Raw genomic sequence first — 27,674 nt, 5'->3', positions numbered from 1 at the left:
CAGAGTCTCAGGTTCTAGAAGGGGCAGGAGGGGTGAAATCTAGACAAACAAACACAGAGATGCTCACAAGACAAAAGATAACCCTCTAGTTGCCTTCATCCCAATCTCTGTACTTAACACGTGAACTTTCATCTGTATGAGATGTTCTTTTCACCTCCCCTTTCTTACACCATACCTCCATCTCCCCCGTTGGACTGAAAAAGTGTGTATTACAGGGAGTATGTTTTATTCATCTTCAGGTGCCTTGAACCCAAACCATTGTAGTACCTAGTGAGTGCTCTGTAACGACACAAATGAATACGATTGTTCAACGGAGGCCTGGAACTCCATGTTTCTACAGCACTTTCCTGATGCAAAATGCACCTTTGTGCTTCTCAATAACTCTGCAAGTCAAGCAAGGCAGGTTGTATTCCGCTTTTTCAGAGGAGAAATCAAGCCTCCAAGATGTCAAGTGACTCGGCCAAGATCACCAGTCAGCAAGGTGAACAGCTGAAAACCAGATCTTGTTAAACACACAGCAGGAGCATAATAAATACTTACTGGGGAGATAAGGAAGAGAAGAGGAAAAATCAACAGAAAGAGGAAACACAGGGGTGATTTGGATCCAACTCCAGTGCAATAGTCTGACCATCTGCCCATGACAATCTGGCAGTACCCATGTTGAGAGACTGAATCAATGATTGTTTTTATAGCCGGAGATAAGTGGACACATTTTCACTTTGATGGATTATCAAACGGCAATTTTAGTAATGTCGTTAGACTGCAGTAGAGATAGAATGCAATTTAGATATGCATATCCTCTTTCTAATCATCATTTATCCATCAGCCTTGGAGGTCAAGTTGAGTTTAATCTTCCTCAGTGGCCGTACTTTCGGTTTCCGTCTCCCCATAGTCACAGAACCTCCTGTTACTTCCATTTCAACACATAATGGGAAAGGCATGTGTCCAGAGTCTGGGAAGGTAGGGTGATTCTTTAAAAAAAAAAAAAAAAGACAAGGAAGGTTTGTTTGTAACACTGGTTTTCCTCAGATACCCAGCCTTGTCCACACCTCCATAGATATACCCACTTGAATCTACCACTGTATATTTTAGGAAACTCCTCATGGTTCTGCAAAAGGAGATGGCTGTTTGCATGGACGTTTTCAGCAGCCTTAACAAGCGTGATGTTGGAATCTCTCTTTGGAATCATCTATTTTTTATGTGTAAATAGTCGGAGGAAAGGAGAGGCATCCATACAATTTTAATGAACAAGATTCTCATTGGTCATCAAAAGAAAACAAAAGACAGCTTAATGGGCACAAGGAAGCTATTTTTCTCTTAATTTTGCTTCTCAGCTCTCCTGGGATGAGGAGTGGCTTCTAAATTAAAAAGAAAAAAAGAATGATGCTCTGACTATATTTTTTTCTGTCATTTCATTGTCTTTGATCTTGCATTTCCTAAGAAAGAAGCACTTAACCTCAAGTGTCAGATCAATGTCGGAAATCCATGCTTTACTTTAAGATTCTCTTCTAGTGCCTAGAGACTCTGTGAATTAGGCCAAATCTGTATCTTCACCTATGAACTTAAACAAATTCAAACAGTGGGTGGCATTCAAACAACCAATACGCTTCAATCTATTGGCTGAATTCAGGCATATAGCTGGATTTTCCATCCACTCTATGAATTATTTTTGAGATAGTAACTATCTTTCAATAGGATGTATCTAACTAAATCTAACCAGTCAGAATACTTTAAAACCAGTTCACATGTGAACACTAACCATGTGGACTCTCTCTTCACCAAAATAGCAGATTCTCCACCAATTTCTCCTGAAGGGAGGTGAAAGCCCCCTCCAGTTCCAGCAGTCTATCATGAATCTGTTTGAATTCCCTTTCCAAGTGAATGAAGTGTATTATGTTGCCAGAAGGATACTCCATCATCTATAATAAATATTCATCTGCATGTATCGTGCACTTGAGCTGCATGACTGATGAACTCCAGCTCCGGAAATGAATGGGAAGCTCACTAAGACAAATGTCACCTTTCAGTACTATTCTTACAGATAAATTGCAGTTAGATTTAAACAGAGTCAGTAATTTCATGCTTTCCAACTGGTACCTGATTCAGTTCAGGCAGCCCCCAATGCTCTGTATAATGATGCTAACACCCAATTTGATCGTTTGGGTTCTGGCAAGCTCTCCAGGGAATGGTCAACAGTTTCTGCTCAGTGGTCTTATTATTGAAATACAATTATGTTAAGTACACCTGTCCAGGTACTTATGCAATTTGGCTAGTCTAAAATTTGGGCAGTTTTCATCCATGGTTGGTAGGAGTATACAGATGTACAGGTCTCTTGGAAAGAAATTTGGTCACCATGCCATAAAATTACATTCGCCCTTTGACTCAGGAATCCCTCATGGGATTAAATCAAACTATTTCTAACGGGGTCCACTTACCTCCCAGTCCTCTGGGTTCTTTTTATGGAAAGAAATTCTTACCCTAGAAGAATCAGCAGCCTCTCCTTTCTCGTCCTCTTCTTCATGGAAGAAGATGCAGCTGATGGGTGCTTTTGGGAGAGCGGGTCCAACAAGACCCTTCTCACATGTCACACTCCCTTTCTCCAGGCTGCCTTTCAGGAGCTTTGATTCATTCTATGCTGAGCAAGAAGAGATGTGAAGTTCAACACAGGGGAAAATGTCTTAGGAAATCCACATGGCTAATGTTTCTTCTTCTCTTTTCATCCAACTCTAACATCTCTCTCTCCTTGTGTTGAATCTTATGAAAGGAAGAGAAAATTTTCATATATTAGTCTTCATCAAACACCAACAAGCATTAAACTCAAAGACATCTACTGTGGAGTTGTTTATTAATCAACAATGGAAAAATAGTAGGAGCATGATCCACTCCATGTAATGCACAATGTTAAGCAGTCATTGCAAATAATGTAAATACAATGTTTAGAATTTGCTTTAAAATAATATAGCAAAAAGTGGAAGGATGGATAAAACAATACTGGCACATCAGTAATTGTTAAAGCCATGTGATGAAAATCTTAGTGCTTATCCTACTCCCTTCTCTCTAAATATAATCAGGATACAAATGAGATAAGCATCATATTCATTTAACTTCTATGAAAACTATTTGAATATCTATTTTTAAATGAATTTTGGTTCATTTTTTATATACAATAATAAGTGGTGTTGTTTATCTGCAGAGAAAGTTTTACAACTTGTAGCAGGGCAGAATGGGCAAAGTTCACTAATGTAATATAGTTCAAAACAGTGTGTACTGATCCATTTAGATGTGGAGAGTGCTATGGAGTGTACGTGCCAAGATGTTCACTTTATTTACTGTTTCAAGGAAGTAGGAATTCATATCTTCACCTCCAGGCACCTCCCATTCTGCCCCCATTGAAATGTTTCAGGTGCGATTGTCCTTATATAAGTTTGTAGAGAACTCTTACAAATAACGTGTATCTCGACTTAAGTTAACAAATATAAAAGCAAAAACTCACACACAATCTAACAGTTGTGTTCCTTGTTATCTACCCAAGTTAGTTGAAAACTTAATGCTCACAAAAGCCTGCTTGCAAATATTTGTAAGCTTTATTCCTAATTATCAAAGCATGAAAGCAAACAAGATGTCCTTCAATAGATGAGTGGATAAATACACTGTGATACATTCAGACAGTGGAACAGTATTCAGTGATAAAAATAACTGAGCTACCTACCTATGAAAAGACATAGATGAACCTTAAATATATATTGCTAAGTGAAAGAAGCCAATCTGAAAAGGCTATATTATTCCAACTATATGTCATACTGGAAAGGGCAAAACTGTGGAGAAGTGAAAAATCAGTGTGTGGCCAGGGGCTCAAAGGGAGGGAGGGAGGGATGATCATAGGACCACACAGGATTTTTCAGGCACTGAAATTATCCTGTTTAATACTGTAACAGTGGGTACATGTCATCTGTTTGTCAAAACCTAGAATGTACAACACAAAGAGTGAACGCTAATGCAGACTGTGAACTTCAGTTCATAATAATATACCAATATCAGTTCATCAACTGTAACAAATATACCATATTTAAAGCAAGAAGTTAATAATACACTGTGAGTGGGAGTGGGGAGCAATAAGGAACTCTATACTTTCTTCTCAGTTCCATGGACCTAAAAATGTATTGAAAATGGTCTAGTAATTTTTTAAATGATGATTCTACCATGACTGTGATATCAACTCTGCAACCAAATACACAGAGGCGGCATCAAGTAGCTAAGAGAATGATGGAGTCAACCAGTGTGACTGTCAGAGCACTGCTTTTCTGACACATTCTTTTCACGGCCAAGGCCAACAGAAGCCCTCAGTGACACCTGAGATTTTACCTCCTTGGATTCTGCTAGCTCCTCTAGTTCCTTGAACTCTGGGGAAAACGTACACAGTTGGGAATAAGTCACAATGCAAAGCATTTGAAAGACGCAAAGCCAGACAACTCAGATATTTAACAACATCTAATCGATGATACTAATATTACCTAGTAAGACTAAGCAGCGACATCAAACTGCTTACATAGTACTGAATTCATAAAGGGAAACACAAGGACAGAAAATCTTGTGGGCATGAAAAAATGATGAGAGTGTTCTGAATTGAGTGTTACAATTAATATCTTATTCAGGACACCTGTGGTCCTAAAAAAATCATTATGTGTGCAATTTAATGGCAATTACAGTTAAAACTGCACTTGAAAATGTAACAGGGGGAAAAAAGAAGACAGGAAGAAAAATTCAAAATGAGAATTGTGATGTTAAGATGCTGGGCTGTGTGTGATGACAGCATGTCGAGACCTGGGTTTCATCCCTGGGTTGGGAAGATCCCCTGGAAAAGGGAAAAGGCTACCCACTCCAGTTTTCTGGCCTGGAGAATTCCATGGACTGTATAGTCCATGGGGTCACAAAGAGCTGGACACAACTGAGCGATTCACTTTCATATTCATATAACTTGGGCTGTTTCAGTGTATTTGGGGGGAAGTTGATCATCAATCATTTGATTATTAAGCAATGATTCTATATAGGCATTATGCATTCTTAAGAATTAAATCCTCTGTATGGCAAACATCTTCTACATTTCAGGCTCAAATATACAATGAGGAAATTAAGCCAGAAGTTTCTTGAAGTCCTATTGTTTGTAGAACCAGTACTAAAATGTAAAGTTCAGTTCTTAATTCTTTTCTTGGGAAAACATTTTTAACGCAGACTGTACCAGTCCTCGTTGAAACTCTTGTCTACAGACCCCACTAGATTGTTAGTCATGTTCTTCTGATTCATTTCTATGTCACCAGTTCTTTACTTGGTCCCTGATATGTAACAGTTGCCCAGTTAAATGAACAAATGATTTCTATCCAGTAATACCCTGTCTTGTCTTTGAGTCGATTCCTCACCAAGAACTGTCAATTCTTTGACATCTGGAATGATCTCACCTTATATTTTTTAGCATCTTCCCAAACACACAATACAAGCCAAGTAAACTGTCAATGAATTGATTGGTGTTTGAAGACAACTTTTAAAGCTGACCAACTTACCAATTCATTTGGCCTCATTGTAAATCGCTGCCCTTGAACATTTTAAACCCTACAGAGTTATAACAATGCTTCACACTACTCTGCTCCAGACTGTCTGGGGCATTTTATGTACAATTTCTTAATCATCACAGTTCCATGCAGTAAGTATCACTCATGCCTCTATTTCCTAGTTGAGTAAAATGAGGCACCAAAGAGCTAAGTCCAAAGTTCACAGGAGCTAAGGTGTAAAAAAGCAGTTCAAACACAGACCCCAGAGTCCAAGTTCATAGACATCCCTTTAGTCATACCTGTTCCTTACAAATAAGATCTTAGGAAACACCCTGATGCTAGAAAAGATTAAAGGCACAAGGAGAAGGGGGCAGCAGAATATTGTATGGTTAGATAGCATCACTGACTCAATGGATGTGAATTTGAGCAAACCCTGGGCGATAGTGAAGGACAGAGGAGCCTAGCTTGCTATGGTCCAGGAGGTCTTAAAATGCCGAACTCTATTTAGCGACTGGATAACCATACCAAGATCTTCCCTCTTGTAGAATTTTCAGGACAGGAGTAAGAATTTTATCCACAAAAGATCCTCGTATGTTTCTGTGATGACCAGATAAATCTAACTGGCATTACAGTATATTTCATCCTGGTTTCCATACAACATGAAATCTGCCAACGTGCTGCCATACTATTTGACTTAACATTGACACGGAGAGATGAGAAGTCAGATCACAGAGGTAACTCTGTCTTGATTTCCAGACAGATGAAGCCTGGCAAACAATATATTTTTCCACTCAACACTGACGCCAACTCCAAAAATTTCTGAAGCTGGCAGGAAAATGGCAAAACAAAATGTAAACATTGTCAGTGCTTTTAATAAATGATAGTTCATAAAACCTGAAAAGATTATAGCTCAGAAACTTAACCTCCTGTGTTTCCCATTATTTAATAATTTATTGTATGGAATCCATTGACCTTTCAGTGGGCTTTTTTTTAGAGGAAGCTGGAGCGTTAATTATGGTTTAGCTACTTTATCGAGCAACATTAGCATACAAATAGGACATCAATAACCAATTACAATCTCCATCTTGGCAAAGTAGGTCTCTTCCAGAGCCTCTGTGACTGCTAAGTCAGCCACTTAAAGGTCTCAGAGCTTAATGATGGTGGCATTCAGGGCTCTTCTCAATCGACCCCCAGGGACTGTCTCCAACCTGATGTCTACAACATCCTGCTCCTCCCTTTGGCCAAGCGAGTCCACCTGCTGCAACCAAACAGAGCCTGTGCTCACCGGCCAGTTCCTTGTCTCATGCTAACCCAGTTCATCCAATCTCCAACCCTTTGATTTTTTTGGCTCCATGCACCTCCTCTCCCATTCTTCATTCATTCAACAGATGTTTATTGGATCCTAGCTAATGCCAGTCACTGGGTGACTTTGGGGAAACACCAGGAAAGAAGTAGACATGAGCCCTCTCCCCACCCCAGAGCTACAGGTTCAGTGAAATTTCTCTCTAAAGAATTAGGTAGTGAATATTGCCATCTCTGCAAGGCCATACAGTGTCCACCCCAACCACTCAGTTATACTGGTGTGGTGAGAAAGTGGCCATTGACAATGCATAAATGAATGACTGCGGCTGCGTTCCAGTGAACCTTTAATTACAGACAACAGGTAGGATGCTGGACGTGGCCTGCAGGACACAGTTTGCTAGCCTCTGCCTTACAGCCTGGACTCTGGAGTCAGAGAGAGCTGGGTTAGAAGTCCAGACACACTGCCTACCACTGTGTGACCTTCTACAAGCTGTTCTGTTTCTCTGCATCTCGCTGTTTTCATCTGTGAAATGGGAATAATGAACCAACCCATCGCAAAGGCCTTGAACAATGTCTCTCACCTATCTCTCTCAACCTGTTCATACCCAGTCTTCCATCCCTGACTCTCTTTCTACCATGCGGATCTGCTTTCCCAGCCCAGGGCCATTCTGATGCAGTCCCCAACGCCCAGGACTCTCCTTCCTACCTAGCACATGCTCAGCTCCCACCCACCAGAGTCCAGTTTCCGGCACGGTTTCCTCTAAGGGGCCTGCTAGGCCATCCAATCTAAAAGTCCTTCATGCACACAGGAAAATATACCACTGGTCCTCTGCTGTCTCTGCCCCTCGTTTCTCTCTTTTGGAGCACTTAATACAACTTGTGTTTGTTTAATTCTTCATTTTATGTCCCCCACTAAAGTATCAGTACCTTGAGCACAGAGGCTTCACCATTGTGTCTCCAGCATCTAACCCAGGGAATACCATGAATCATCAATCAAATAAATATTTCTGTCGCTAATAAATAAATCAATAAACATCAGTGGGCGAATGCATCTTGGTCAAGGAAGTGGCCTGGTGTTTTCTCTTTGCCACTGTGATATCAAGCGTGGTAGACCACAGCTCATGTTTCTTAAAAAAAACTCCATTTCCTTTCATATTGATTCTACCTTATTGCATGGCTATATTTTGATTCCTGGGATGATTAAATTACTGACTTGCAGCATTTGAGTGTGCCCTCAATGTCCCTTGCTGAGCTACCTCTAGTGTTCCTAGGGCTATCTACTTATTTATTTCTGGTGAGATTCAAGGACCAGAAGGATCAAGGCAAGAAAAGTGGAGAGCCCGAGGTTCTGGTCCCAACTCTCTCCAATTAGTAGCATGACCTTGGACAATTCAAGTAGCCTAAGCTCAGCTTCTTCTGTTCCAAAGGAAGACCATGAACAGTTTTAGCAACAACTATCTAATACTCTGTGAAGCACCCCTGAGCAGAGGAGCCACTGGTGTGGGCAGATAAACGTAAATAAGAAGAATATTTGAACACCCCTGCTTCATAGGAACAAACCGATTCAAAACACTTATGCCAATGCTATCCACTCTTGTAGAGCTCTCAGCCAGAATGGACTTTCGAGGCCAAGCCAGTCTCTGAAATGATTAATTATTGTAACAGCAGAAAGGTAGCTGAAGAAGCGACAGATGGTCTGTGTGAAATCGTCTAGAATCACCTGCTATGAAATTAATTCCACATCGTGGAGGCTTGGGGCTCAGAACACTGTGCAAAAAAATATGACTGTTGATAAATCGTGTGTGTTTGTGTGCCAGCCTCTCTGCAAACACCTAAATAATATATGTCGTGTCATGTTTTCTTTCCCCCACCTCGTTTTAATACATTATCATTTATAGAAAACTGTGGGGAACTGTGGAACATCAATCAAGCCATTAATTCCTGAGATTATGCTAATGAGATGCCTGGAGTGTTTGTTTCCCAGAATAGCTGCTCCCCTGGGGGAAGGATGCTCTCCGCGCTCCCCAGCTCAAGCCTCCCTGCTTAGATCAGGAGTCGGCACCGTGGTGTTCTTCTTAAAAGGGCACCCAGCACGTCAGCGCTGGCATGGGAAGGCTTTACCCAGCCAGACAACAAAAGCCAACAGCTTCCCTGGCAAACTGCAGATGAAATGGGAACATTGGAAACACGAAGGGGAGAAAGATGTGAGCAACCAGCTAATGAACTTAGAAAACTTCTTCCAGTTTTGCTGGGGAGCAGAGTGGAGGAGGAAGACAAAAATGAAAGAAAGCCTCACCAGAGAGAGGCTCCATCAACTGGGATGGCAAGAGGGGACCCGAACAGCCGTGAATTCTATCCATGTGGAAGAAGTGAAAGGGATGAGACTGAGGCCAAAGGAGAAAACCTCAATGATGTTGATTGTAACTGCCGCTCACTTGGCACTGACTGGTCGCTATACCACAAGGCTGAGCCGTCACTGCAAGCTTGTCAACCTGTTTTTATCAATAGGGATTGCGGGGCGATACAAGGGTGCCCAGGTGTGAGGAGCTGTGCTGGTCCTCAAACTCAGGGATGCTGGAGTCCAGAGTTTATGCTCATTCTGTTTTGTGTATTGTATACATATTATAGATGTGAGAGTTGGACCATAAAAATGTTGAGCACCGAAGGATTGATACTTTCGAGTTGTGGTGTTGGAGAAGATTCTTGAAAGTCCCTTGGACAGCAAGACAATCAAGCCAGTCAATCCTAAAGGGAATCAACCCTAAATATTCATTGGAAGGACTGGTGTTAAAGCTGAAGCTCCAATACTTTGGCCACCATGAAGAGCTGACTCATTGGAAAAGACCCTGATGTTGGGAAAGATTGAGGGCAAAAGGAGAAGTGGGCGACAGAGGATGAGATGGTTGGATGGCATCACTGACTCAATGGACATGAGTTTGAGCAAATTCTGGGGGCTAATGGAGGACAGAGGAGCCTGGTATGCTACAGTTCATGGGGTCACAGAGAGTCAGATATGGCTTAAAAACTGATCAAGAACAAGAGAAACAGAAAACGGATTTAATGATCGACATCTTTAAGATGCTTCAAAAGGAAAATCACAGGCTAGCTGAGAGTAGCACAAGGGGCCACTGTGGTGATGGGGCAGTTCTGTGTCTTGACTGTGGTGGTGATGGGTTAATGGAATCTGCATCTGTGATACAATTGCACAGAACTGCAGACACGCACATACACTCAGGAAGGCAAGTAAAATGGGTGAAATCCAAATAAACTCTGCAGATTGAACCGATGCCAACTTCCTGGCTTTGATATTGTATTTTAGCTGTGCAAGATATTACCATCGGGGGAACCTGGGTGTTGGGTATAGGAAATCTCATTTGTTACAGACTGAATGTTTGTATTCCTCAAAGTTCGTATGTTGAACCCTTAAGCCCCAATTCGATAGCACTTGGAGATGAGAACATGGGGATGTGATTTTGTTTCCATTAGGTCATGAGGGTGGGGCCCTTGTGATATGATTGGTGTCTTTATTAAAAGAGGAAGACGCACCAGAGCTTCCTCTCTTTCTCCCTCCCCACGTCCTTCTTTCTCTCCCTGGCCCCCACACCTCCTACTATATGAAGACACAGAGAGAAGGCAGCCATCCATAAGCCAGGAACCAAATTTTCCAGCCCCACGACCTTGGGCTTCAGGAAACATGAGAAATAAATGTCGAGTTTTCCTTTGCTTCAGCCCCCACTTATTCCTGTCTGCACTCCTGCCTTTGCTTCCCTCTTCTTATTGGTACATAGATCAGGAGTAACAATCATAAAAAATTTAAACTAGAAAGGAAAAGATGGGAAATTTGACTCCATAAAATATATTTTTTCACACAGACACCATAACCTACATGAAAAGATAATGCATACACGAGAGGAAAATATTGCAATACATATAAACAGAACAAATAATCTAGAACATACAATCATGTGTCTCCTATATGGAGACATGTGTATATCCAGAATATACGAGATACTCCTAGGCAATCAACAGGAAAATAATACACAACCCAATCAAAACTGAGCAAAGACTAAGAAAAGTCAAAGAAAACAGAATTGGTTAATAAGCACAGGTAAAGATGTTCACCCTAAAGGTCTGCAAAATATAATTTTTTTTATTCAACTATAGTTGATGTGCAATATTATATTAATTTCAGGTGTATAATATAATGATTTGATATTTTATAGATTATATTCCATCTAAAGTTATTACAAAACAAAAGCTATACTTCCCTGTGCTATACAATATATCATTCTAACATTTATTTTATACAGAGTAGCTTATAACTCTTAATTCCCTACTCCTATCTCATGCCTCCCTCCATCCTTCCCTCCAGTGGTAACTTCCCTCTAGTTTTTTGGTTATTATGTCACTTCCCTGATAGCTCAGTTGGTAAAGAATCCACCTGCAATGCAGGAGACCCAAGTTTGATCCCTGGGTTGAGAAGATCCCCTGGAGAGGGAAAAGGCTACCCACTCCAGTAGTCTGGCCTGGAGAATTCCATGGACCGTATAGTCTATGGGGTCGCAAAGAGTCAGGCATGACTGAGCTACTTTCACTTCACTTCACAGTCATTGAACATAGGGATATCAGACAGAAAAATGCCAGGGACAAAAGCATCCCACAATTGTCAGACTCAAACACATGCAATGTTTCATTTGACCTTGACTGTGACCATAATCAGTGAAGGTCATCATTAGACCCACTGTACAGAAGAGAAAAGAGTAAGACAGCTAGAGGAATAGTCACATGACAAGATACAGAGCCGTGGAAGGGAAGAGGTGGAACAGAAACTCAAGGCACCTGACTCCAAAGCAAGATTCATTGCTTAGGCCTTATTACAGCAACTTCATCTCCGAAAGCACCTGTCCTTTCTCATCAATGATCTTTTCTACTCTTTACAGTTCAAACAGTTGATTCACTAGTAAGTTTCAACTTTTCCCCGAACCCAAGCAATGACTTTTCCCCTTCTCGACAGCAGTATTCAGCCTAGCCCCCCCTCTCAAGCAAGATGCTTTTTCCTCCAGATCAATAGCACAAACACACCAGTGAGGAGGCAGGCACTGCAGACCTCAGTCAGAGCTCACTTACTAACCTGCTGGATGGCTCACTTTGCTCTGTCTTAGCTTCGTCACATCCAGACGGGAGCTCCAGCCCTTAACCATCTCATGGGATGTTGTGAAGTCAAACTGAGATAACATATGTAAAGCATTTTGTAAACATTACAAACACGATACAAATTTAGGCGTCATTATTACAAAGGCAATAAAAGGATTGATCTGATAAATGGTGAGCATGTTTTCATGCCTGCGTAGTTTCCAAGAATGGCAGTCATTGTACTTGGCAGATAAATCCACGGCAGTTAACCAAAGCCGAGAGTATTGGAGAAAGGCACAAGTTGGCCAAATCCAAACGATTTTAAAAGACTATAAAAATAAACACGTATTCCAATATAATTAATTCCAGTTCCGTCAATCCTGCCTGCTACTTGCTACAATGTAGCTTGTTATGAAGCAATTATCCTTTGAATCCTTTTAATCCCTTCTGACCATTTTCAGCTTTAATTGTCTTGCTGGGTTTGAATGTTGTTATAGTTCAAATACAGCTGATTAGCACAGGCCTGGCCATCTCGTGATGATTCTCGTGCAAAGAACACTCCTTGAAATCCCTGGTGGACTTGACTCCAGATTTATCTGAGTAGCCAGAGTTTACACTCTCAGGTGCTGTTTGGGGGAGGAAGGGCCAGCACATACTCAGAGAAAGCACCAGAAGCAGCGGGCCACGTTCACTGGGGCTCAACAAAAATGCACAAAATTCCTACACTGCTAGTGTCCCAGGGTATCTGGGCAGGATGCAAGCCCTTGTCACTGGAGACGTTAAAGCAGATGACAGAGGAAGGATCTGAGCATCTAGTTGCAGGTGTGGAGAAGCAGGAAGGTGATCCTAATGATCACAAAGATTTCTCCCTTCCCTTAGGGTCTATGATCCAATGTGATTTGGTGAGACAACAAATATGGTGGAGAAAAATGGAGGCTAGGTTAAGAGTCTCAGCATCAGATCTGCCATCTACTAACTGAAAACATAAGATTCAGAGCAAGAGGGTAAATCTCTTCATGGCTTGTTCCATTATGATAGGAACAGTTGGTATTTAACCTCTCTGTGCCTCAATTTCCTCATCTGGAAAGTGATAATAGTAGTATTCATATCGTAAAGTGGACCTGAATATTGAATGAGTGAGAGCATGTAACACATTTAGCACAGTATCTAGCACCTAAGTGCCCAGTCCTGAAATCATCTCATCACCATCAGTCTATTCCCTCTCTTTCAATGGCATTATAATTGTTGTTCCTACTTCCTGCGCGGCCCCTGGCCCCCTGCCCTCTGTCCTCCAAACTGCTTCTGGATGCTCTCTCTAAGTACAAGTCCAATCCTCTTCTTCATTTGAATAAAGCCCTTCTGTGATTCCCCAGCACCCACAGGATAATGCTCATGTTCCTACCGTCAGTGTTCATTTGCTAAGCAGTTGTCGGACTCTTCAAGAACCCATGGACTGCAGCATGCCAGGCTTCCCTGTCCTTTACTATTTCCAGGAATTTGCTCAAACTCATGCCCATTGAGTCAGTGATGCCATCCTGTTCCTGAGCCCAGTGGATAATGCCCTTGAGTCAGTTCTGCCCCCTCTCTCATCATCATCATTCCTTCCCTCCTCCCTCCCCCCTCCCTTGCAGCTTTTTTCCCGACCACTCATTGCTCTCCAAGTCCCCAGTGCCTGCCACACAGTAAGCGCTTAATCCATGCTAGCTGTCTGGTTTTTAAGTCAATGATCTTCGCACATCATTGGGATACTTACAGAAGGAGTTTAAGTATTAGGAAAAGTATGAGTCCAAATCTTAGTTCTCCTGGGTGGCACTGGGAAAGTGTCTTAACCATTTTGAGCTTTCATTTCTTCATTAGGAAAAGATGGAAATGATAATTCCTTTGTCATAGATTAATGATGAAGACTATATGGGATAATCTGTGTGTTGGTCCCACTGTGACTCTTGTCTGGAACTGCAGGCTTTCCTCCTTTCATCCAAGCCTTCCCTGGAGCCAGTGAGCAGCGCATCACCAGGAAAGACCTAAACACCCAGAGCAGCTTCACTTGGCAGCAGATATGGCTGTGGAAATGCTCAGTGGTCAGTGACCAACGCAGACACTGGCACAGGCGAGGAGCACAGACGGGGCTCCCGTTTGGGGGAAGTTTAGTTGCACTTAAAAGACCTCAAACCAGACCTGAAGCAGGCTATAAGGAAACACTACTCACCGGCAGGGTCTCAGAGGACATGAGTTTGAAAATCTAATCCATCCCCAAACTGGGGAGAATTACTCAAGCTTGCCATTTCCCTCATCAAAAGGCCATCAAGAATGAGGGAATGGAGACTTCCCCGGTGGACCAGTGGCTAAGACTCCTCACTCCCAATGCAGGGGGCCTGTGTTCAATCCCTAGTTGGGGAACTAGATTCTACATGCTGTGCAACTAAGACCTGGAACAGCCAAATAAATAAATACAAATAAACATAAAAAAGAATGAAGGAGTGATGTCAGTGACCTCTTCAGGGACTTCCTGATGAGTGAAGAAATTCAGACCACATTGACAAAGGACATACTTTAAGACACCACCCTACATGCCACCTTAGCCAGCTATCTTATTCAAATCTGGAATAAACAGCAAATTATGAAAAGACTAATGCTAATGCTAAGCCACTTCAATCATGTCCAGCTCTTTGCAGCCCTAAGGACTATAGCCTACCAGGCTCCTCTTTCCATGCAATTTTCCAAGAAACAGCCACTGGAGTGGGTTGCCATGTCCTCCTCCAGGGGATCTTCCAGTCTTGTGGATCAAACCTGAGTCTCTTATGATTCGTCTCCTGCATTGGTGCTAACCACTAGCACCACCTGTGAAGGTGATTCTGATACTTTAAGGCACCACCCTACATGCCACCCTACATGGCTATATTATTATTCAAATCTGGAATAAATAACAAATTATAAAAAGACTACTTGCCTCATACTTTTGGGATCCCTACAGGTTGGTGGAATCCAAGGGTGCTATGTGCTCTGAATCCATCATCAGCCACAAACCCACCCTCACTGTTGTGTGTACCCACTGCTCCACCATCTTCCAGATCCTTCCCCCACACTGTATGTCTGTTGGATAGACTCCTTTTCCATTCAAGGTTGATTCTGACATAGATTTTAATTTTATTTCACCTGGTTATAAGTATTATATGGGAAAGCACGAAGCTTGACTTACTTGTCCACGTTACAATACCTCTGGGGGATTATGTGAAACCTGAGCTTCCATACCCTTTCCTGAGAAAAGCCTGGTATTTGGGGAAATGGAAGAGAGAATGGGTGAGAGAGTTAAGAAGAAGAAGAAAGGAAGAAACAAGAAAAGGACAAAGCAGGAAGGGAAGAAAGGGGAGGAGGGAAGGAAAAAGGGGAGGAAGTTAACCGAATTTTAACTCTGAAGCAAGGAGTACCATATGCATGTAAGTCATTGGAAGCTCTTTGCAATGGAAATTCTAATTATATTATTTGACCTTCATAAACAATAATGAAGTGAAGTAGCTCAGTCATGTCCGACTCTTTGTGACCTCGTGGACTGTAGCCTACCAGGCTCCTCCCTCCATGGGATTCTCCAGGCAAGAATACTGGAGTGGGCTGCCATGTCCTTCTCCAGAGGATCTTCCCGACCCAAGGATCGAACCCGGGTCTCCCACATTGCAGGCAGATGCTTTAACCTCTGGGCCACCAGGGAAGCCCCCCATAAACAATGGCATATATTAATTGAACTAAACTAATATTCGGCTTTAAGTGTCCGGACATGACCGGGCACTCATATACAGGTGCAGACACTGAGATGAAGATCCAGCAACTTTCCTAACACTCCACCACTGGGTGGAGAAGCAGGGAATCTAACCCAAGTCTTCTGAGATCAAGATTTTAGCTCTTCCCTCACCTAGAAGAGGGTATTTGTGTGACTTCTTATTTGATCTGCTGCCTTGTTCCCAGAAGGGTTTAATGCCCCTTCTATAACTTTTTCTCAGTCTCAGAATCCCAGATTTTCCCTTCGCATCACCCCTGCAAGGAAGAGCATATGATTGCACTCAAGCTCAGACCACTTGGTCCCTGTGTAGAAGGAGCACCCTTGCTGAGGTCAAGGTTGCTGCCATCAGACACTGAGTGGGGCCCGTGTCATGTGACCATGAACATCAGAGTCTGGGGCAGAATTTCCCGAGTCCCTTTCTGAGCAATTTCTTCCCTGATTCTCCTCCACCTGGAGTCACCCAGAAGGTTTCCTCTCCAGAAGTTAAGACTGAAATTTGGAAGTAAAAAAAAAAAAAAAAAAAATAGGGAGAGATTATCAGGAAGATCCACTGGAGTAGAAAATAACACCTGCTCCAGTATTCTTGCCTGAGAAATCCTAAGGACAGAAGACCCTGGTGGGCCACAGTCCAGGGGGTCGAAAAGAGTCGGACATGACTCAGCAACTAAAGTAACAACAACAGCAATTCAAAAATCTACACTGGTATTTCTGAAATACCAATATCCATACAAATACCTGACATCTTGGTAAAATATAGGTTCTCACCCAGCCGATCTGGGAGAAGGCCTGAGATTTTGCATTTCTAATAAGCTTCTAGAGCTTGGATACTGAGCTGTGAACCAAAATTAGAAAAGCAAAAGTCTACACAACTCATGATTATTTCAATTCAAAGGTGCCCAGTAGACTTCCATTTCTGGCCAGGGACCAGATTTACCTTCAAAATGTAAGTCAAAAGAAAATAGACAAAGCAATAATTTTCAAGATGTTGGTATCAGGCAGTGAAGGTCAGTGATTCCTAGGAGGTGGAAAATCAACAAGGTGAGCCCTTGTAATTGCCCCAGCTTATTGCCTGGAGAGAGCTTCCAGGTCCTAGTGCATGGAGGGAAAAGCCAGTTGGAACCTGGTGCCCCTCCAGAGTTGAGGTGATAGAGCTGAGAATCCAGAGAGAACAGGGTGGCTAGACTTTGCAGGACTGAAGACCAGGAAGGAAAGATCTGCACAGAGTAAGAAACCCAAAGAACTGTACAGGATTCCCTGCGAGTATCCAGCAAAATACAATTCAGCTCCTGTTTGAGGAGACTGCCCAAGTCCAGAAGAAGCTCCTGCAAAGACCGGTGGGAACAACCCACAGCACACAGCACTCTTACGGAATCAGAAAAAGTGCCCGTTGGCACCAACCAGACTAGGAAACTTCATAACTCATGGGACATTGCGAGGAATACTCAGAAAGGTTTTGCTTCACTGGGGGAACACTAGCCCTTCACTAAATACAGCTCTAGTCCCACCTAAAAAATCTCAAAAGCTAGACCTGAAAGAATCAAGTTATTTCCAAGGAACTTAACTGCTTCCCAGGACCACACACAAGAGTATTTATAGTAAAACAAAACTATCCAACACAGAACAAGGTAATACTACATTCACTATGTCTGGCATGCGATCAAATATTGTCAAAAATTACCAGTCAGACAAAGAAGCAGGAAAATATGACTTCTACTGAGGAGAGAAAGCATTAAGTCAAAGCAGAACCCAGGGACTTCCCTGATGGTCTCTGGTTCAAACCAGAGAGCAGTTCCCCCGGACCACAGCTAGAGAAAGTCTGCGTGCAACAACAAGGACCCAGCACAGACAAAAACAGTTAATGAATAAGAGTTTTTAACAAGCAGACCCCAAGCTGACACAGATACTAGAATCAGCAAACAAGAACATAAAGGGTTTTAGTAACTGCACTCCCCTTTATGTAAATTTTTAGAAAATGCAAACTAACACCAAGTAGAGCAGAGAGAGCAGAGATTCTGGGGAGACAGGATATCTGTTTGGGGGAGTGATGGATATGTTCATTATCATACTTGTTATGATGGTTTCATGGACATGCACATAAGTGAAACTGTAACAAGCGTATCATCTAACTGGGTCAATGTACTGTGTGTCAATTATACCTCATTAGAGCTGATTGAAAAAGAAAAGATGCCTGATACACTGTATTAGATGAGAAAAGATGTGTCAGATGAGAAAAGAAACAAAAGCAAAGAGATATATAAGATTGTGTAGGGGAAACCTGAATCTTGAGTGCAGAATCCTGCTCCCCAAACCCTTTATCCTTTATTGCCAGAATCAGATTTTGATCTGCCAGAGTTCAGCAGAGACAAAGCAGACTGAGAAAACGCTGAGAACAGATCAATGTGCTATAGCCTCAGGTAAAATCCAAAGTATTCAGGCAGAGCCGGTCTCCTCAGATGTGTATGACCAAAAAATTTGGATGACTTATTTAGAAGAAGTACACACACACACAAGCTTAAAACAGTACCAGCAACCAGTGTGAGATGAGAGTACATTTAAACCCAACGAATCATTCTGTGCTTCTGATCCTGCTAATATGTCAAACAGTGGCAGCTGGAAGACAGAAACGTGAGTTGAGATACCAAAGAGGTCTCAGTGAGTCAAAGGGTTGGACCAGAAAGAGGACAGGAGAGGAGGCTGAGCAGGGGAACAGCAAGGGAAAGGCCAAGCAGACCTGTGTTCATTTCAGTGCCCAGAGGTGCTGCTGAAATCACCAATGGATGAGCATCAGAGGACTTTCTTGGTGGCCCAGTGGTTAAGGTTCCGCCCTTCCACTGCAGGTAGGACAGGTTCAATCCCTCATCAGGGAACAAAGATTCCACATGCCTCCCAGCCAAACAAAGCAGAAGAAGAATAAGGGTATAATTTGTAAAGCATTTTCACATCCATGGTGTCATTTGATTTTCATCTTTTGCTGTGCTTAGTCATGTCCAACTCTTTGTGACTCCATGGACTGTAGCCTACCAGGCTCCTCTGTCCATGGGGATTCTCCAGACAAGAATACTAGAGTTGGTTGCCATGTCCTCCTCCAGGGGATCTTCCCAACCAAGGGATTGAACCCAGGTCTCCCACATTGCAGGCAGATTCTTTACCATCTGAGCCACCAGGAAAATCCAAGAATACTGGAGTGGGTAGCCTATCCCTTCTCCAGGAGATCTTTCTGACTCAGGAATTGAACTGGGGTCTCCTGCATTGCAGACAGATTCTTTACCAGCTGAGCTACCAGAGAAGCCCTTAGTAAAATGGTAGAAAGCAAAGAACTAAAAAGCTTCTTGATGAAAGTGAAAGAGGAGAGTGAAAAAGTTGGCTTAAAACTCAACATTCAGAAAACTAAGATCATGGCATCTGGTCCCATCACTTCATGGCAAATAGATGGGGTAACAGTGGAAACAGTGACAGACTTTACTTTTTGGGGCTCCAAAATCACTGCAGATGGTGACTGCCACCATGAAATTAAAAGACACTTGCTCCTCGGAAGAAAAGCTATGACCAACTTAGACAGCATATTAAAAAGCAGCGACATTACTTTGCCAACAAAGGTCTGTCTAGTCAAGGCTATGGTTTTTCCACTGGTGATGTATGGATGTGAGAATTGGACTATAAAGAAAGCTGAGTGACGAAGAATTGATGCTTTTGAACTGTGGTGTTGGAGGAGACTCTTGAGAGTCCCTTGGACTGCAAGGAGATCCAACCAGTCCATCCTAAAGGAAATCAGTCCTGAATATTCACTGGAAGGACTTATGTTGAAGCTGAAAGTCCAATACTTTGGCCACCTGATGTGAAGAACTGACTCATTGGAAAAGACCCTAATGCTGGGAAAGATTGAAGGCGGGAGGAGAAGGGGACGTCAGGGGATGAGATAATTGGATGGCATCAGCAACTCAATGGACATGAGTTTGAGCAAGCTCTGGGAGTTGGTGATAGACAGGGAAGTCTGGCGAGCCATAGTCCATGGGATCTTGAAGAGTCACATATGACTGAGTGACTGAACTGAACTGAACTGAACTGAGAGAAAAAAACACAGTGTTCTGGAAAAATGAAGCATGACCTTCATCTTAACATGCTTCATTTTTCTCAGAACTCTATGCTATTTTTCTCTACCATTTTACTAAGGTATATATTTCACAGATAAGGAAAAAGAGGCACCAAAAGCTTTTGAGGTGTCTTAACCCAGGTCACTGGAGAAGGAAATAGCAACACACTCTAGGATTCTTGTTTGGGAAATATCATGGACAGAGGAACCTGGTGGGCTACAGTCCATGGGGTCACAAAGAGTCAGACACAGCTGAGCAAGCGAACAACTGCAAGCCCAGTTCAGATGCCTGGTTAGCCACAGACCCAGGGCTTGTGCCCCATTTTTCTGGGACAGCTCTTCCTTGCTTTCACTTATGTCCGACCCTGTCTTTCTACCCATTGCCTTCACAGAAAGCTGACCTGCGGTTATTTGCCACTTTACTAAGGTTGGTGAATACTGGAGCAATTGCCCAACCTAAAATAATCCCTTTAATTTTTTCCACCCCCTCACATCCAAACAAAGGGCTCCCACCAACCTTACTTGATGATATGATACCTTAGTGCTGCCTTGGTGAATTGAACCAGCTATGCACTTCTGGCTCAAGCTGAGCTGATCAGATTCTCTGCCTTAAGAATTTGGAATTACACTGAGAGAACAGCTTTCCTCTGTGTGGCCAGAGCTGTCACATATCTACTTGAAGCTTCGTCGTAGGTAATACTAATGTGGAAATCATCACAGTGGTGTTTGCCAAGTATTTCCAGCTCCCTGATTTTGGGGCAGGAGGCAGGATTGGATTTTCTAGGTCCCTTGTGATGGGGTGGGTCCCTCTGCCTGGTACTGACAACGAGTCGTGAGTGGATCTGCCGCTTGTACTCCTGGGCAGGCTCATTTAATCGCTGCTTCAGGACCTTCCAAAGTTCTCTCTCCCTCTCCCTCAGAGGCCAGAAATGTTTGGCTGCTTTTTCAGCCTGAGTTTCAAAGCGAGGAATTATGGGGTGGAGCTCCCAGACAACTCACAGTGGATACGCAGTGTGAGCAAGAACAAAACCCTTCTACGGATAAATCACCAAAGCTTTGGAGTTGTTTGTTAATGCAACATAACCTAACCCATTCTGTTGGATAATTATAGAAATAAGAGTAACCCTCATAAACCAATAAGCTTCGGGGATTGAAACTGCAGCATAACCTAGACCAAGGGTTGGCAAAGTATAGCTTGTGGGTTGTAATTACAGAAATAAAGTTTATTGCAACCCAGCCATGCTGTTTTATTTACATATTGTCTATGGCTTCCTTCATGACATTACAAAAGAACTGAGGAATTGCAAAGTAGGCCTAATGGCATGGAAAACCTAACAAATTTTCTATCTGGTTCTATCTAGAAAAAGCTGGCTGACCTTTGACCTAGACCATCCCGATGACAATTTGTATATGCTCAGTTATGTTTGACTCTTGGATCCCATGGACTGTAACCCACCAGGCTCCTCTGTCTATGAAATTTTCCAGGCAAGAATACTGAAGAGGTTTGCCATTTCCTCTTCCAGAAGATCTTCCTGACCCAGGGGTCAAATCCATGTCTCCTGCATCTCCTGCATTGGTGTGCGTGCTTAGTCACTCAGTCATGTCTGACTCTTTGTGACCCCATGGACTGTAGTCTGCTAGACTCCTCTGTCCATGGGGGTTGTCCAGGCAAGAATACTAGAGTAGGTTGCCATGCTCTCCTCCAGGGGATCTTCCCAACTGAGGGATCAAACTGAGGTCTCCTGCATCGCAGGTGGATCCTTTACAGCCTGCGCCACCAGGGACGTCCCTACAACAACAATAGGAAATACTTTACATCCTACTGTGACTATGACAGGTGCTATTGTCTGTCACTGACATGAATTAACTCACTCAATCCACACACCTACCCTGGCTTCCCTTCCTTGGCCTTTTAACATCCACTTACGGAAATCAAATCACGTGGCTTTAAAATCACTCAAGATCACCGCCTCCTACCTGCTATTTAGAAAAAAGGAATCCTAACTCCTTCCCTTACATACGAGAGCCTCCATAATCTGAGCCTCTTTTCTCTCTCCAGCCTCATTTTTACTACTCTTGTCATGAATTTTATCCTCAATACTTTATGCCTATTCTGGGGATTCTTCCTGGAACTTCTTTCCTTCCCCTCCTTCTTGGCATAATTAACTCCTCAAGTCTTGGATCAGATTCTACCCTCTCCAGCAATGATACCCTAAAATCTTCCACACTGACCCCTCCAAGACTGGCCATGTGCCTACACTCCGGGCCCACACTGTTCTGTTTATCTTCATCGTGAACACTTAAAACATTCCTTTTAAAAAACGAGTTCTTTACCTAGCAACCCCTTGGTGGACTGTGAGCTCCCTGAGGGCCAGTTGTGTCTTGTTCACATTTGTAACCTGAGATCAGGCACAGGTTCTAGCTGGGAGTAAGTACATATTAAACACTTACTGAAATAATATCTGTTTTCTTATCATCAATTTTGATATTTATTTCTTTGATTATTGACTTGAGGAGGAGAGGGATGTATTTCCTTTCCTAAGTTCAGAACCAATGGAGAAATAAGACATAGAAAACCCTGATGGAGATCAAACCATCTTCCAGATGGAGATATGTTACTGATAAATCAAGGAGGAGAATTGAGCTTTGGAGCTACAGCATTACAAGCCAGTGTGCTGCTTCAGCACCCTGAGTTAGGCAGACTTACCACCCGCCCTGGCTGAGTTGGAAAATTTGGGGTGTCCCTAGAGCAGGCAGAGAGTGCCCCAGTGAACTTACAGAGTGGAGGATGGAGGAGGTGGGTGTCCTAGCAGGCTGCCCCCAACAAGGCAGAAAGGTGCTAAGACAATGCTGCTCAGACCTTCTTCCAAACCGCCCTCCTTAGTGAGAGTGAGCGGGGTGCATCCATGGAATTCCCTCATCATGCAAACAGGAAGCCTGGGAAATGGGGAACCCCCGTGTTATTGTTTGCATCTACAGAGAAATTTGCAAATAATGCAGTGCTATGAAACACACAATCTCTTCTGCTCACAAATAGTATAAACTGGGGTGTGCCTGTAAGTGGATCCAACATAATTCTTCTTCCAACCATAGATGGGTTAGCTGAGGGGTAACTGTGGCTCCTATGCGGCCTCCTGGCACGGATTTAGTAGACTTTCCCAAAGGTGGCGATGATGTCAGCTGACATTCTAGCCCTCAGCATGACCAGGGGCAGAGGGAGCAGGCAGGGGCTTTTGCAACCCTCTGCCTGCTCCCCGCCATCATGAGTTCTGGACAAGATCTTCAAAGGCTGAGGAGCTGAGGGGTGGGATTTGGGAACACGAGAGAACCAAGATTAAATTATGGCACTGCTTTACTGGCAGTGTGTCCCTGGGCAATTGACATGCTCTCTCTGAATCTGTTTTATTTCTAGCCAAACCATTTCAAGGGCTACTGTGATTGTTTCAGGCAGGAATAGTGGGAGGCAGAACTAGGGTTGTGATGGAGAAGAGGGAAAAATTTCAAAAAATTCTTCAAAGTAAATTCCACAAGATTTTGGTGGTAATGGTGAAGGTGAGAGAGGAGTCCAGACTTCAAACTGGGGGCATTGGATGGATTGTGACTCTGTGCTTAATTAAGATTAGCAGACAAAATCAAACTGAGGTAGAAGACACAATTTGTTGTTGTTCAGTCGATAAGTTGTGTCCAACTCTTTGTGACCCCGTGGACTGCAGCACATCAGGCCCCTTTGTCCTCCACTGTCCCCGGAGTTTGTGAAAACTCATGTGCGTTGAGTCGGTGATGCTATTCAACCATCTCATCCTCTGTTGCCCCCTTCTATGAAGATTATTAATTCAGGTTGGGACATGCGAAGTTTAAGGTGCCTGAAGACACCCCAGTAAAGGTGTCCAACAGACAGATGACCGTAAGGCTTAGGAAAAGAGGACTAGGCTGGATATGGGTGTAGGCATCATCATCCCCCTGTGGGATTTACAACAATGAGTTAAGTTTCAATCCCTCCCCCAGATCCCATTTTATTGTCTTCATATCATTTGTTATCACCGATAGACTATATATTTTATTTGATTGATATTATTACTTGCCATCCTCCACTATAGAATGTGACCTTCTTTGGAGCAAAGATTTTTGCCATATTGTTCACTGCTGTATGCTAGTGTCTAGAGAGTTACCTGGCACATAGTAGATGCTCAAGACTTAGGGGTTTTGTAAGATTTTTTTTTTTATGTGGGCCATTTTTAAAGTCTTTATTGATATTGCTTTGGTTTTGTGTTTTGGTTTTATGGCTCTGAGACATGTGGGGTCTTAACTCCCCAACTAAGGACTGAACCCACACCCCCTGCACTGGAAGGAAAAGTCTTAACCCTGGACCATCAGGGAAGCTTCTCAAGACTTTGTGAAATGAATATATAAATGATCCTACCATGGAAGTTCATCACTGTATTAGTTCAGGAATGTAACAATGCTAGCTGCTGTAGTAATTCTCAACATCTCAGTGATCCTATTGACATTTTTGTCCATATGCTAGTTTGTTTGTAGGGTGTATAGCTGTATTCCTAACCTCTACATACTGGATGCCAGTAATATGTCCCATCTCCCATTCGTGACTCCAAAAATGTCTCCAGACATTACCAAGTGACACAATTTATTTTTCAGTCACATCTCAGTTCATTGTGTATGGTCCAGAAGACTCCAGTGTACCCATTTCAAGGACTAAGTCTCCTTCCATCCTGAGGCTCCACCATTCCCTAGGGCCTCACTCTTCCTTGTGGGGTGCTCAACATTCAGCCAGAGAGGCAGAGAGTATTATGTGAGAGCCTAGCCTAGAAGCAGCATCCGTCATTCCACTCACATGCCCCACCTAGCTGCAAAGAAGGCTGGGAAATGTGGTCTATTTCTGTCTATAATGGAAAAGAAATGAACTTGAATAAAGAACACTTGTACTTTGTTAGTGGAAATGTAGATTTGTACAGTCATGATGGAAAACAGTATGGGGATTTCTCAGAAAATTAGCAATAAAACTACAATATGATGAAGCCATTCCATTTCTGTGTATTCATCCAAAGAATGCAAAAACACGAATTCAAAAATTATAGATGCACCCCTATGTTCACTGCAGCATTTTTTACATTAACCACAATATGGAAACAACTTAAATGTCCATCAATGGAGGGCTGGATGAAGATGTGTTATATACATATACACACACACAATGGAATACTACTTAGCCATAAAAAATGGAGTCTTACCCCTTGTGATGACATGGATGGACCTTGAAGGATCTATGCTAAGTGAAATAAGTCAGAAAAAAACAAATGCATATAATTTCACTCATTTCACTCATGTGTGGAATATAAAAACAAACAATAAATAAATGAATCAAACAAAAATAAAGACACAGATGACAGAGACATGAGTAGTGATTTCCAGAGGAGATGGGCGAGGGGACACAGTGGGTCAAAGGGGTCAGTGGCTGGTGATGGATGGAAACTGAAGCTGTGTGGTGGGTACATTGTGGTACACACAGAAGCAGAAGCAGAACATCATCATACGTGGAGCTCATGTGATGTCATAAACCAGTGTCAGCTCAGCCAGTCAACCTGCCTACCCATCTACAGCCCATGGAATCCCAAGAGTCAGACATGACTCAGAGACTAAACCACCACCAACCGTCCATCCATCCAGCTTTTAAACACTTGTTGCTGAAGAACTCGGCAAACACAATGCAAAGGATTCCTGAAGCCAGCCACTGTGTAAGGCATGGAGACCTTTCTGTCTCTAGAAGTTTTCATTCTTTCCCTAAGTCCACTGTAGGCTGTTTTTAAATTAAGGTAGATCATAAACATACAAGACCTACCTCAGAGTTCATTATTGGATTACCGCCCTTGGCATCAAGGGAGGAACCACACTGGTTAAAATGATCCGGTTTGCTCCACCTAAGAATCTCTGGGGTTTTATAGTTGACCTCCAGCAACTTTCTTCTCAACCTTCCCAGAGGGACTATCTGACTTATCTTTAGAACCCTAGTGCTTCCTTCCCTAAATCCCTTTGTATTTAACAGGTAAAAAAAAATACACACTGGCACAACATGCCAGTCCATAGTAGGGGCTCAATAAATAGTTATTAAATAAATGAATGTTTATTATTCTCATGCCTAACTCTGACTGCTGAAGACAGTGGTAGGTGTATCTCCTTCTTCAGTCCATAAAGAAATATTGAACATCTCCATTTGCTTCCCTAATCACATGAATGCCATCACGCAATTGCCTCTGAAGCCATTTCCACTGCTAGGATGCTATGAAAAAGGTTGTTCAGTTCACTATGTGGTAGCTGCTGTGTCATTTTTAAGCAATGTATATTGTGAATTTCAAAGGAAACGTGTTGTATAAAAAGGAACATTGTTTCATGAATTTCCTCCAACATTATCTTATTTGCCTTTAAACTGGGCTTATGTGTTTAAACTTGCCTTTGGAGTCTTAGTCACTCAAAACACAAACACATACTTTGCAGAGAGAGTTTGCCACCCATAAGATCCATGGGCATTTGATGATATTTTTTCTTTTCTTCTTTTTTAACACGCACTTTGCTCTTCTGTCACTCAGAGCTTAGCTTAGTTGCGCCTACGCTCCCTTTTGAAATGCTATCTCTATGAATCTCATCTTGCTCATTCTTTCAAGCTGCTGTCTTTCAAGAAGCATTTCAAGGGAAATACACCCTGAACAGCCTCATCAGGCCACACTGATGTCTTCTCATTATGCATTTGATTTCTCTCTTCTGCTTTCCTCATCACAATAACTACAGTCTCTCCCAGACAACATCAACACACCAGCCTCATAGGGCCATGATGAGGAGTCCTTTCAGGAGATTAGACCAAGCATCCCTAGTTGGTCTGAATTTCATGACAAGAAGCAGAGGAGAGAAGAGAGGGTAGGAGATTGAAAGCACCAGGACTTCTTTGAACCCCAGCCTGGGGCATCACCAGGAACAGAGATATGGTTGGCTGGAGAGCATGGGGTCCATCCCCAAAACACAATCTCTGTTATTGTCACCTATAACCCATTGTGATGTATTCATTCCCACAAAACAATAAAAATAAATGAAGCCTGGGACTCAGAGCAGCAGTAAGATAGGGGAAAGTCTAATTAGAAATGCAAAGGAAGATTTAGGGAGGTGAGTGAAAGCTGGTGAACACAAGTCATCAGGCCACAGAGAGAAGCTAATATTGTACAAAGCTCTGGGGTAGGGGGATGACAAAGTGAACAAGGATACCCAAGGGAACTTTGTGTTTTTGTAAAGATTTTTTAATGGGGACCTTTTTTTTTTTAAGTCTTCACTGAATTTGTTACAATATTGCTTTGTGTTTTATGTTTTAGTTATTTGACTGCAAGGCATGTGGGATCTTATTTCCCAGACCAGGAATCAAACCAGCACCACCTTCGTTGAAATGCAAAGTCTTAACCACTGGACCACCAGGGAAGCCCCCCGCCCCCCACATGAGAACTTGTAAATCATGCAGAAATGCATATTGCTGGCCTGGGACACTTACCATCCAGTTTTAGCCTTCTTAAAGAAAGTGCTCCTGTGTCACAGGCGTGAACAAGGATTCATTTACCAAACGGCGAGAGCAGCAGGTGCTTCATCTAGGGAGCTGGGAGGATGGGTCTTAGGATGAACGTCTTGGTACGACTGGTAGAGAGACTGAGGACTCTTGCCCATCTGGATAACAGTACAGTGAAGGGGCGTCAAGGGCTTCCTGTGGGCCTCCCTGCAGTAGTTTCATTCAGAGCTGGCAGCCACCAGCTGAGGTAGGTATCAATATCCCCACTTGATAGATAGG

General features: G+C 42.8%; 1 long non-coding RNA gene across 1 annotated transcript; it reads right to left on the bottom strand.

The window, feature by feature from the left end:
- Positions 1 to 801: 801 nt before the first annotated feature.
- Positions 802 to 27,674, bottom strand: LOC110125886 (uncharacterized). The gene is made up of 3 exons (XR_002310219.2): positions 27,384 to 27,674; positions 2,478 to 2,754; positions 802 to 971 (listed from the first exon to the last, which is right to left on the bottom strand). It is a non-coding gene; the product is annotated as an uncharacterized lncRNA (long non-coding RNA).

This window comes from Odocoileus virginianus, chromosome 15 (assembly GCF_023699985.2).
Source record: "Odocoileus virginianus isolate 20LAN1187 ecotype Illinois chromosome 15, Ovbor_1.2, whole genome shotgun sequence".
In the NCBI taxonomy this organism is placed as follows: domain Eukaryota; kingdom Metazoa; phylum Chordata; class Mammalia; order Artiodactyla; family Cervidae; genus Odocoileus; species Odocoileus virginianus.
This window is presented reverse-complemented; position numbering and strand designations above follow the sequence as displayed.